At 45.2% G+C, this 12,196-nt stretch overlaps 1 pseudogene; it reads right to left on the bottom strand.

Annotated features, from left to right (window-relative positions):
• Positions 1-2,571: 2,571 nt before the first annotated feature.
• LOC144123760 (uncharacterized) lies at positions 2,572-11,966 on the bottom strand (annotated as a pseudogene).
• Positions 11,967-12,196: the final 230 nt, after the last annotated feature.

The following is a 12,196-nucleotide window of genomic DNA, read 5'->3' as shown; positions in this document are numbered from 1 at the left end:
ACGCGCGCGGGCGCGATTGCTTACGCGCAGCGCCGGTTTTTTTTTTCTAAGATGTGCCGAATTTTGTGACAGCCATATACAGCAGGACATGTCATAGGGCAAGTAGCTTCGTAGTGTCCGAGTTAGGAGTTGTGCAAAAGACAATCACGATAGAGACAACCAGTAGTTGCACGTGTCCCGACTGTCTAGCAGGACGTCTTTTGTTTGCAGAACACTTAACTGTGATGTAATATTCCTCCTCCTCTTCACATTTCGTCCCAAGCCCATGGCGGGCCATGGCAAGGTCACGTTTGCCCACTATTTATTGCTTACTCTATTCGTGCTCCTTCCCCGCACCCGCTAATTGCGTCATCTCACGATTTCCACATTACTATGTGCTGGCAGAATGCGCACATATTGTGTGTCATGGGTTCTTTTGCAGTTGTCATCAACACCCTGCTTCACAGGTTGAAGAAAACTGTTTACAATACGAGCTACCCATCATAAGCCTCTAGACATGCGGTGAAAACCATTCTGGAATGAGAGTGCCTTTGGCGAGGTACTACTTTAGGAGAGGGTGCTGTAGCGGCACTACCGTCATCAGCAGTGCTGCGCCGCCTTGGCTCGTGACATGCGCTCGCGCGGGCTACGTGGGGCCACATGGGGAGTAGAATAAAGACAGTAGATACCTGGTTCCCCGCCTGTTCACTTTGTCCTCGTCGCGCTCCATTAATTTGTAGGAAACTTAAGTCTCTGTTCCTCTACAGTTTGGTGACCCGGACGTGATGGACGCGGATAACGGCACCACGGTTGCAGCGCCCAGGCCCCAGGTCCCTGCTCATACACCGGATGCGGAGGGCTTATGCCGCACATTCTGATGAATTTTCACTATCGCGGACATGCAGTTTGCCATCCTCAGTGCGGACTTTCTCGCTACATTTAGCTATCGACGCAGTTTTATGGCTCTGTGTTGAAATTGAAAACCTCTTCACAGGATGCTTTAGCTGCATTTAATTGCATTTCGAAAGCATTCTTGATGTGCTGGAAGTGGTTTGAAGTAGACCGCAGAAAGAAGTTGGTAGCACCGTTCACGCAGAAGGCTTCTCTGGAGAAGTAATAAGGTTTTACTTAGCAACTAGACTGCAGTTCAATGTGAAAAGAGTCAATTAAGAAAAAAGGCAGGAAAACGCAAACGGGCGAAGCACCTTAAACTGACCCGTTGCTGATGTTCTTCTGCAGTGCTAGAAGAAGTTGAAGGAAAAAGAGGTGAAATAAGCAAGCATAAATATATGCAGTGGGGACAAATCTGCCTCATTTGTTTCAGAAATCAGTGGCTGTCCAAATAAAAATGAAGCCACTGTTACTGTTCTGCCTGAATGGCTTGCGGAGCGTGCGCCTCTTGTTCAGCGCAAAACGCGAAGTGTAAATGATATATGTACATAATCTCCCCTGCCCCTCTGTTTTGTGTGCACAGCTGCTTGGCTCCTTGTGAATAAAAATAACTGTTGCCGCCTACACTCCTTTCATTCCGCGTTTGTCCCTGGCATGAATCAAATGCCGCTACACAACACGATGTGCAGTGCATTATAATCTCAAGCAACAATCCCTCATGCACTCTCCCTTGTGGACCTCTGATGAATGAATAAACATACGCACAGGCCATAAATAAAGTTTCATGAAAGATCCGCTTAGCCATTTCGGCGACACTCACGCGAATGTTGCGATAATTCAATTCGTCAGCGCGGCTGCCACAGCTACTGCAATGCCGGCCGAATGCGCCACTCGTTTTACCAGTGAAGATGCCTGCAGCGCTACCTCGCGCCGCCGCGCCCTGTCGACACTGGGGGGGTCACCCTGAGCTGTGCCTGTGAGCACACTACCCAATATTATAGTTCACTATAGTTTGGAAGTCCAAAAATCACGGTCGTGAAGGCATTCAAGAAACTCAGAACTTCCAATGCCATAGACGCCAGTGAGGACGAGATGTGGTCGGAGAGTGAGAAGGACCAGTCTGAGAGCGACAGGGAACAAAGTTCAGATGAATAAACAGCCTGTTACCACTGAAAATATAAAAATGCATTTTTTCCTTTCCCAAAATCACATGCATTTTAGAAGCAGGGCTTGAAGTTTTCTCTTTCCTCGGTCATCGTTAGATTCAGGGGCATGTTATACTCAGGTAAATACGGTATATACACAAGCTGGCATATATACAGCTGGCAAGGGACAGGGTTAATTGGAGAGACATGGGAGAGGCCTTAGTCCTACAGTGGCTGTAGACAGGCTGATGATGACGAGTATACACACACAACCTTCCTCAACACAACCTATGGGAAGTTGCTGACACAGATTGCCACCTCCATAGAAGATGTACCAGTCTGTGACATATACACAAGTTGGCATATATACAGCTGGCAAAGGACAGCGTTAACTGGAGAAACAAGGGAGAGGCCTTAGACCTGCAGTGGGTGTAGTCAGGCTGGTGATGACGATGATACACACACAACCTTCCTCAGCACAACCTGTGGAAGTTGCTGACACAAATTGCCACCTTCATAGAAGATGTGCCAGTGTGTGACCCATCACGCACTCTCATCACTGGTGCCTTTCCGTGTCCCTAGCTTGCTCTTCACGTGACTCAAACCTTGAAAGGTAGTCCCGCACCCGAGCTGCCTTGTCCACCGGTCCAAAGGAGCTTGTAAGTGGAGGCGGTGGTAGACGCAAAGTCGTGACATGTGTAGCACCGAAACTGCCACCCTCCACAAGCTCGTCCACAATTTCAAGATGCTCGACATAACCTGCATCAGGTGCACAGAAAGCGCAGAAAAACACATATCAAACTGGAATAAAAAAAAGTATGAGCATCTCTCCTGCAGTGTTCTGATTTCTTTATGTGCCCAAGGCAGCAGTGCAGGTATTCAGTTTAAAACTATCAAAATTGCTGCTAGAAGTTGAAAAGCAATGAACTGGAAGCTTCCTGCTCTACTCCGGCATCCTGGAGAAAAAATATGCTGCTGCATGGCACAGAAGCAGCTTTTCTAAGCACGCCACTGAAAAATAACTGCATCTCTTTAAACCTTGTACTTTGCGAACAGCTGAGCTGCAAAAGTCCCAGCAAAGCATAGGTTGGTCCACAATAAGGTGAAAATGTCTGAAAACGATGGTGACAGCGCAGTGTTTTGTTCAGCTGTGGATGCCGCACTGAGCGTCATTTTTTGCCGTGGCCAGTAACCATGTTCGAAAAGAACAGTTATCCAAAGGGCAACATTATACATTTTCAAAAATTGCAATTTCAACATCATTTTATCACATTCCTTTCAATGGCCTTCTCTTTGCAGAATGCGTAATACATGCGGGCCACAGTTTGAGGAAGTCCGACCTGTGCAGCTGCCACAATCATGTATATTTTTCACACACTCTTAAAGAAGTCCTCTCAATGTGTACTGCACACTACTGCGATTATGTGCATCTTTTTGCAAAGCTGTCATTTACAAGGGGGTGCAACTTATACACAGCAGCAGTAACTTCAGCAAAAGAGATGGTATATGACAGCCTCTGCTGGTGTCAACCTGTGCAGCCATTATTGTTCCTTCTGGTGTACAGTAACGCTGGAAGCAGCTTGCGCATGTCACAACTGACCAAGGCTATTAGTGCAAGCACTACCATTTATCGTATAATATGTGATGCATGCGCCTGCAGCAAATAGTGGGCTATGTATGCTGTTTTAGTTGCAGGCATTCAAGTTCTGCCTTCCCTCTGCAGTTGTATACGTACCAAAAGTTGCAGGCTCTTTGACTGGGCATGCCACTGGGTTGCCTTTCCTGGCTTTAGGATGTTTCACTGCGCACTGACGCCTTCCCATGGCAGTTCTGCGTTGCACCCTGTCCGCATTTTCATTATAGTGGAGAGCAGCCAGCTCTGATCTGTGCACAGAGATGTAGAATATCAAAAGTGCACACCACAGCCTACACAACTGCTTAAGAGAACATACTTAGCTATCAGTTTTGCGAAAAGCATACCTACATGCATGCTCCAAGGAGGACTAACCTTTCAACACTTTTTCAAAAAACGGTCATACATAGTGAAGAACCCGCAGCTGTGTGCCTCAGCCCAGTGCATGTCTCCGAAATTCAAGCCAGTTTTTTGTTTTGTCTGCTGCTTTACTACAGCACGTGACAATAAATTTATTTTATCTGTTAGCATCGGTGCATCATCAGCAAAACATGTTTCTCACTAGTCACTACTCGCTCTGTTATCCTGCTAGCGCTGTAAAGCAGCATCTATGACTTCTTTATAACAGACATGACTGTCACTACAGATATTCATGCAAGAATGTTATTCCACAATTAAATAATTAAATTCGATTGAAAGTCCTTTATTCGTAAAGGAAAAGGCAGAAGGGCGCTGTAAAGGAAGGAGGTTATTGGCACAGTATCAAAGTTAAGAAAATGTGCAGTATGGAATACCTCGTCACTAACTTGCGGTCATATGAAGTTGCACTAATTTCACACGCAATCACACCAACTTCCATGGTTGCAAATTTCACAATGAGAAATTTCATCTGTACTGTCCGCCCTAAATTTGGTAAACAGATAGTGATACCTCTATGCATGAACAACAAAGTGTTCACTTGTACAGCAATGCAGGTGCACTGAACACACAAGTCTGGCTGTTTATGGCATTTAGCATACGAGAACGTCAATGTACTCTTGAGGAGTATGTGAGGAAACTGACACCTTCATACCTAGCCAGCATTCCATGAAAAGAAAATGTAAAGCTGTTTGGAGCAAACCGGTTGAGTAATGAACGGAATGACTCCAGACTTGATGTTCGGTATGCCGGTGACACGTGCTTGATGTCTGCAAGCAGGCGATAGTTTTCCACTATGCAAGCAGCTTGACAAATGCGTCAGTACCTGGTGGCATAAAATACAAGGATACCATATAAATGCCAGAAGAAACTGTTTGACGGGTTAGTATAACAATAAATAATGAATAGAGCAATGAGCACGAATGCACTCTTCTTGCTTGCACTACATCAACAGAACAATATCGTCAAGTTTGAGAGTGTCATTAGTGATCGCTAAGGGTTATTCTTCGAGCGTATGAGCACTAAAAGATATCCTTGTGATACAAAGGGCAAATTAATAGATGGAAGTACCTAAAAAAAATCCACTTTCTGGGTAAGAGGTCTCCATGCTCGCAGTTGGCGTACTCCTCACTGTGGCCACAGTGCTTGTCCTGCACATGGTTGAGGAGTGGCAGCCAGATGGCTACCGCGAGCTCGCCTCTCTCTGCAGCAGTGTGAACCCTTCTTCCAGCAATTTTTACAGCAAAATAGAACTGATTGATGATGGAGGTCATCCACTCTTCAATCACGCCAAAGCCTCGTGAGCAGGAGGCAGCCTGTAGCTTTTTTTTTCAGCCCTGGAGTAAAAAATAAGAAATTAGAAAATTAGGCAACTATTCTAGACTGCTCTGCTTAAGAGCAACTGCCACACCCACATCACTGAAAAAGCCATCATGCAATTGAGAGGTAGCCTTGCCAAATGACGAGGGAACTACTTTTTATTATCTAAAAAGTAATGCAGTCAACAGCGGCGTGCATGAACGAAAATGGCAGCCAATCTACATAGGTGACCAAATGTGAATTAGGTGCCCTAGCACCTCTTCGCCTGCTTAGTGATCGAAACCCACTCATGGGAGCCTGCCTTCCTGCCATCAGCCTGGCAGAGGCTTCAGGCAGAGAAATGTCGGTGATACCTGAGACTGGACACTGCCTGGCTGTCTGGCCGGCTGCCGTCAGCCTGCCAGATGCCATAGACAAACATTGGCAAAATCAGCTATGACGGGTTTTAGTGCTATAACCGTGCAAATCTGATAACAAACACACAATATGACCACTCTACATGTACTGAACAGCAAGGCTATGTTTGCAATGATCAGAAATTATAGAAGTACAGAGCTGAGCACAATTGTGTAGGGTACTCGAGCAGCGTATGGTAGAGCAAATGAACAGATACTATTTTAATGCAACTACTTGGCTAGGCAGAAAGTGCTTGTGACTGGACGGTTTTTATGTCTTTCCGGCTGTGCTTCGAGTACAAGTTTTATTTATGAAACTCAGTTCATGCTTTAAAATTTCAGTTCCTTTCTCGCGCAGAGCTTGGCTCGAGCGCTCTAGACAAGTGTGTTCACCTCTGTACTCCTTTGTAGCAGTAAGGCTGCACTTTTGCAGTTTACAAAACAGTAGTCCTAAATAGAGCAATAAGGTGACAGGGTGTTAAAGCTCCCTGATCTGCTAATTTAACAACCGTCACATCTGCTGGTTGGCTTGATGTGCTTCATGGTTGCAGCATAGCTGCTCATTTTAAAATGCACGGTTTAGAAGAGAAACAACGAAAGATTTTGTGAGCAACATTAGGTGTACATAAATTTGGCTTGAACAATTACCCGGCAAACAGCAAGCCAGTGCTTCACTGAAAAAAAAATCGGTGCTAACCTTTGGCAACATGCCAAGCATCAATGTAGTGGGCAATATCAGGCCGATGCTGTCGCATGTGGCTGCGCACCTGAACGTGCCTGTCCGTGACTATCTCACGCAAAGAGATGTTCTTATCATCAAGGCGCTTCAGTGCCCTTTTTAAGCCTTCCAATTCCATGGCGCCACTGCTGGAAACTTCGCTTGACTGCAACGGGAGGTCAAGGAAAAGTTTAATCTGATCGAAGCCAGTATACTGTACGTGAGAAAAGCGAAAGATCTCTTACCTGTACAAGTTGCATGTCAATTATACGATTCAATGAAGTGTCCAGCAGCGAGTAAGTGCCGTATTTGGCACAGTAGCCAGGAGAATCTGCCCGGCTGTCACCTGCTAGTTGGGCTTCAGCCCTGCTGAGAGAGTTGACTAAAGAATTCTGTTTGCGTCCCCACAACTGAAATAAAAAGTAAATACATATAGATATGTACAGAATGCTCTTATAGTGTAGAAGAACTTCTGTTTTGGCTAGATGGTTCATTGTACTCGAGAAAGAAAAATAGTGCTCTAGGCCCAGAAGTAAGGCAAAGAAGGGAAAAGAAGCGAGAACCTTAGAGCAATGCTTTTAACAATACAACTGCATTAATCAGCCAAGTAGTACCACATAAGATTGCCCATTTTCTCAGGAATGGGCGTTGACACACTCCAAAAATTTATTTTCATAATTAGTGGCATGCCCATCTTGGTTTTGAGGATTTTTTGGTCAACATACAAACCTTTCCAGACAGACCATGCTCACCTTGTGCACAGCAGGAATCAAAATGTCCCTCTGCAGGCGGTCGTATTGGCGCTTGCTGAAGCATGCAATACCGGCGCTTTTGAAGAGCCGCAGGACTTGCGTTGGGCTTGAGCCGGTTAAGAGGATTGCAGCAGCCACAGCGGTGTTTCCCATGGCAAAGCGTCTCTTCTTTGGCTGGCTGTGCCATCTTAAAACATGGCCACCTTGGCATGTAGATGTGACCACAACGAGGGAGCTAAAAACCTGCGCAAGAAAGAAAACACACCTATAAATTCACTATATATTCCAAAATGTAAGCACTGCACCGCCTGTTTCATTTTATTTATTTTGTCCATAAAGGCCCAACGGCACTATATAAGGAAGGGCTACAAGTGGTGGAAATACATGCACAATGGACACAACACTGCTAACTGTAAACACTAAAATATAAAATAAAGAAGATCAAGCAATTACAAAGAAGGAGATGGCAAAATAGAGAAAAAAAGCATGTATGGCACTTTGTGCAGGTGAGTCCTTGAATAATTCATGGTGAGGCCGACAATACGATTTACGTTCATTTCACAACAGTGTGTCATTGTGTAAGGCATTCCAGTGGGTTATTGCATCGGATAAAACCTTCATTCCTAAAGTACGCCTCTTGATGCTGGCTATGAGGTGGCTGTAGCTAAGGCGACTGGAATTATAACCGGTGGTTTTAGCGGGAGGTGCCTTTACGTAGTAGGGCAGAAAAAGCTGTGCAGCAGGCAAAGGCACCAGGTGATGTGGCATAACTGAAGTGACTACTACAGCATTGAGGGAGGGAAATCAGTAGGGCTCCATGCTTTCGATATATACCGATAAACGAGAAAAAAACTAACGTCGAGGCATTTTTTGTCTGAAGCGGTGAAAACTGAAAAATCCCAAATTTTATCTAACCTTGAAAAACAAAATGCCAGCTTCCCATGCATCCCTTCATTCCTCATTCCTTTTTATAGAAACTATATTTCTAACCCCGAATTCTCTTCTGTTACTTTTACCAGCATGACGGGTTCGAAGTCCAAAGTAGCGGTCTTTGAGCGATAGCCTCCAACTCAGCATTATATATGCAGAAAATGACTGGCGAACTTAACAAGTCATGCCGGGGTTTTGTCACGGTGCCCATAAGAGACATTTGTCATCTTTTGAACGTTTTAGTGACAGAGTGTATGAAGATGCCACCTCTCAATGCTGCACGAGAAATGGCTGTTCATGTACCAGCGATGTTACAGACTCCCGGGACGCAGCCGCAAATTTCACATTGCCTGCAAGTCCCTCGGATTGCCAGCGCGGCAACTTGCTGCTGTGGTTCCCATGCGTTGGTACAATTTTTTCAAGCGCTCGCTGATGTTCTTGCAGCTCATGGAAGTACAACTAAAGGTGAAAAGCTCGAGAAGGTGCAAACTGTGATTACTTGGCCAAGAACGTCCTGCCAATAACTATAACACAAAAAGCCCTCGAGTCTGAGTAGGTGCTTGTCTGCCACGTGTACTCAATTATGGCTCGCTTAGAGTCCCCCTCGCTAGTCAATGTCTTCCTGCATCGCATGGCAAGAGTTTGTTGCAAAGACCTACACACTCTTACACCCAATGACCTCTGATGTCCGAAAGAACTGTGTGGTCAGCTTTCATGAACACTCTAGCTTCAGGCAAAGTGGGAAGCCATTGTTTACAGGAATATTCCTGCGAGTTTTCATTTCTTGAGGAATGATTTCTAGCATTAGTGCAAGCTGTGAACCCAGGCAGGAAGGAGAAACCAATGAAAGCAGAAGAAGACCTTTGGATTGTTTTTGCCTGTCGTGTGCTCTGCAGAACTAATATCTTTGAAAGAGGAACTCTTAGAATATTCTCTGTTTCATTTGCTGAAGTTCGCAATGGCAGTTTCCGGAGAGCACACAGCAAAGGATTGCCGGTTTTGTCAAAACCTTCCTTTCACTGTTTTGCCACCCCCATGCCAAGTGCAAACATAGAACGCGCATTTGCTGGCCTGCTTTCCTGAGCTGCAAGAACCGTGCTCTGGTGGCTGAAAAATCTCTCACAATGTACATGCCCATTTTTTTTTCAACAAGTTTAAGCGACAATTTTATGCTTCCGAAATAATTCTGTTGTTATTTTCAATCACTGGTGCATTAGCTCACTGTGCAGCGTATGGTATCTATTCAATTAAGTTGTGTAATGTGAGATGCGTTATATTTTCTCTAGTAATTATAAAGCCGCTTCACAGCAAAAACCCTGATAAACACCAATTTCTCTTCAGCATTGGATTACACACTGAAAAAGAACAAATCAGAGGGATAAAATAAACAAAACACTTATAAACAACACCCAAACGATAATGACAGAGGAGAAGAGGTGTGCTGCATCCTCAAAACATCACTAAAAAAATCCATTCCAGAAAAACATGCCTGTGCTTTGAACAACAACACTGATTTCCATACCTGTACCGATGACTGCCGGGAGGTGGCATTTCCTGCAAAACTTCACAAGGTCCAGGAGGCTTTCCTCAAACACAATGATCTTGCGAGGGCATGGTTCAACAAAAGAATTGTAAACCAAATATATGTTCTATTTAACACTACTGCTTTGTTTCCATGCAGCATCCTTTACACTGATATACTGTGTGATGTCAGTGCACGTTAAAGATCCCCAGGTGGCCGAAATTTGCGGAGCCCTTCACTACGGCGTCCCTAACAGCCCGAGTCGTTTTGGGACGTTGAACCCTCACAAACCGAACCAAACCATCCTTTACATATTTCCTTGAGATGGCAAGGCTTGTAAGAGCTACTACTTGAAAATTAACTTTAAAATGTTAATATGTCGAGAAACCTTCACACTTCAAGTACCTGTTGTGACCAAAATGTTTGCATATGTGTAAGCCATGCATGGAAAGAAAAATCAACTTTGAGCCATGAGGCACCCTTACGCTGCAGAGCTCTTCAAAGATGGCTCGTATGTAGTGTCCATTGGGTCATCCTGAAAAGTCAGTGACAGCTCCGGCGTCTCTAGTGTTGGTGGTTGTGGTGTTGAGCATCTCGGCTGTTGGCCCTCCGAGAGCAAATATCACCAAAATCACACTCGGTCTGACATTCTGGAATCGCAGGTTATGGGGTGCTATAGATGTGCACATGTTGACGTTGAAGAATATAGGAGCACAACAGCTTTGCGAAAAGCGTGCATTTTGCAACATATACAGTTGCAGTGCAACTTCTACACTTGCTTATAAAAAATGTTTCCCGCAGCAAAAAAATGTCACCTGCACTAAACCTGTTACAACGGCAGCTTGATTTGGGCTAGTTGGTAACAGGCAGAAGCACCTGTCCCATCAATATGTCTGTCGTCCATGTCTTTGTTGTACAATGTTTTCAAAAAACAAAACCTGTCGCTTGAAAGAGCTGCACTCGAAAACAGTACTCTCTATGGCCACATTACAACAACAAAAAACTTCTATTGGAGTCATCAGTTCACAGAGTGGTCAAACAATATACTGAATCGCACTCTCACACCGAAGCTACTCAGAAACAAATTGTCCACATACATCACTTGTTGCTTCCCTAGAACACATTACAGAATTAACGTGTAAACTAGAAGCCGTGTACTGCTGGGAGCAAAACTAGTACACAACACGCCACCACCGGCACAGTTTCCCTGAGAGATTTCATACGCACCCACAGTACAGGTTGCACCTTCTGTCTGCACACCGATACTTTTCATTTTTGGACGCATTGTAGCTTGTGTCGCTTTCAGTGACACTTGCACAGTGCACTCAGCCCGGACGTCGCGTGTACTGCACCCAATCCCTGCTGTGGCTCCGTATGGTGGTGGCATTGTGTCCGAATGATGACCAAGTGCTGGACCAAAATGAGATTGTCACTTGAAGGCAAGTTTTACACACAAAATGCACACCATATGTGATATGCTTGCAACTATCATGTTAGTGATTTGTTCATCACGCGCACTGTTCACCCATTTTCATGAGTACAAATAGATAATTCCGCACATATTTGCTATCAAATCGCACATAAGCCATATTGAACATGCCAAGAAGTTTTAAGACATAACATACTACTATTAATTTTTAAGTGACGCAGTCTACGTAGGTGTGTCGGTAAACGTGCGTACTTGTCAGCCAAACGACCGTCTCTATATGATTTTTAATTTCATTTTCTGACACTTTGCACATAACAGTGTGATTGAGGATTGCAACGAAACAGATATAATACCTGTGCTCCCAGATATCTCTTCCGTGGCCATTTCCTCGCAGAGATTAACACCATCGCTGCCAACCTCAGCTAAGCACTGCACAAAACAACAAATACGGCAGCATTACCGCCACTGTCAATGAACATACCTGCAGACAACCGGATGTAATACAAACCTGACGCTTTGGCGCAGTTGCTCCGCTTACAGGCGGCAGGAGACGTTGTGCAGCAGCAGGATACACCGTCGGCACGGCACCGGGCAAGAGGCAACGCTTCTTCGGAATCCCGAAGCCGGCCGCATTTTTGTACTCGTATGAGTCCGAGCAGAAGTGCAGCGAGCAAAGCATGCTTGACTTCCCCGGCGTCGAATAGTGCCGCCCAGAAGCCCGAACAAAGTCAATCCATGCATTTCTTTGTGCATCGTTCCGCGGGAACTTATGGAAACTCACAAGGTCTCCGTATTTGCTGGGGCAGAAGCCCACCACATATTAGTACAAAGGCATGACGTAAGCAAACGTCCGGATGTCTTCAACACTGCACGATCACACGCTAATATTGCCGTCGCAGGGTCGCGTGACGATGCAGAGCTTTTTCCATGCCAACAAGCCTGGCTAGTTCGGCAATACGTTCACAAAAACTAACCGAGCGAGCGACGGTTCACAGCAAATGCAGCTCGCTGATGCGTCACATGCGTGCCTTTTACTGAGGAGTATGGCCTTATGGCAGTGCGCCT

Source organism: Amblyomma americanum, chromosome 3 (assembly GCF_052857255.1).
Source record: "Amblyomma americanum isolate KBUSLIRL-KWMA chromosome 3, ASM5285725v1, whole genome shotgun sequence".
Classification (NCBI taxonomy): Eukaryota; Metazoa; Arthropoda; class Arachnida; order Ixodida; family Ixodidae; genus Amblyomma; species Amblyomma americanum.
This window is presented reverse-complemented; position numbering and strand designations above follow the sequence as displayed.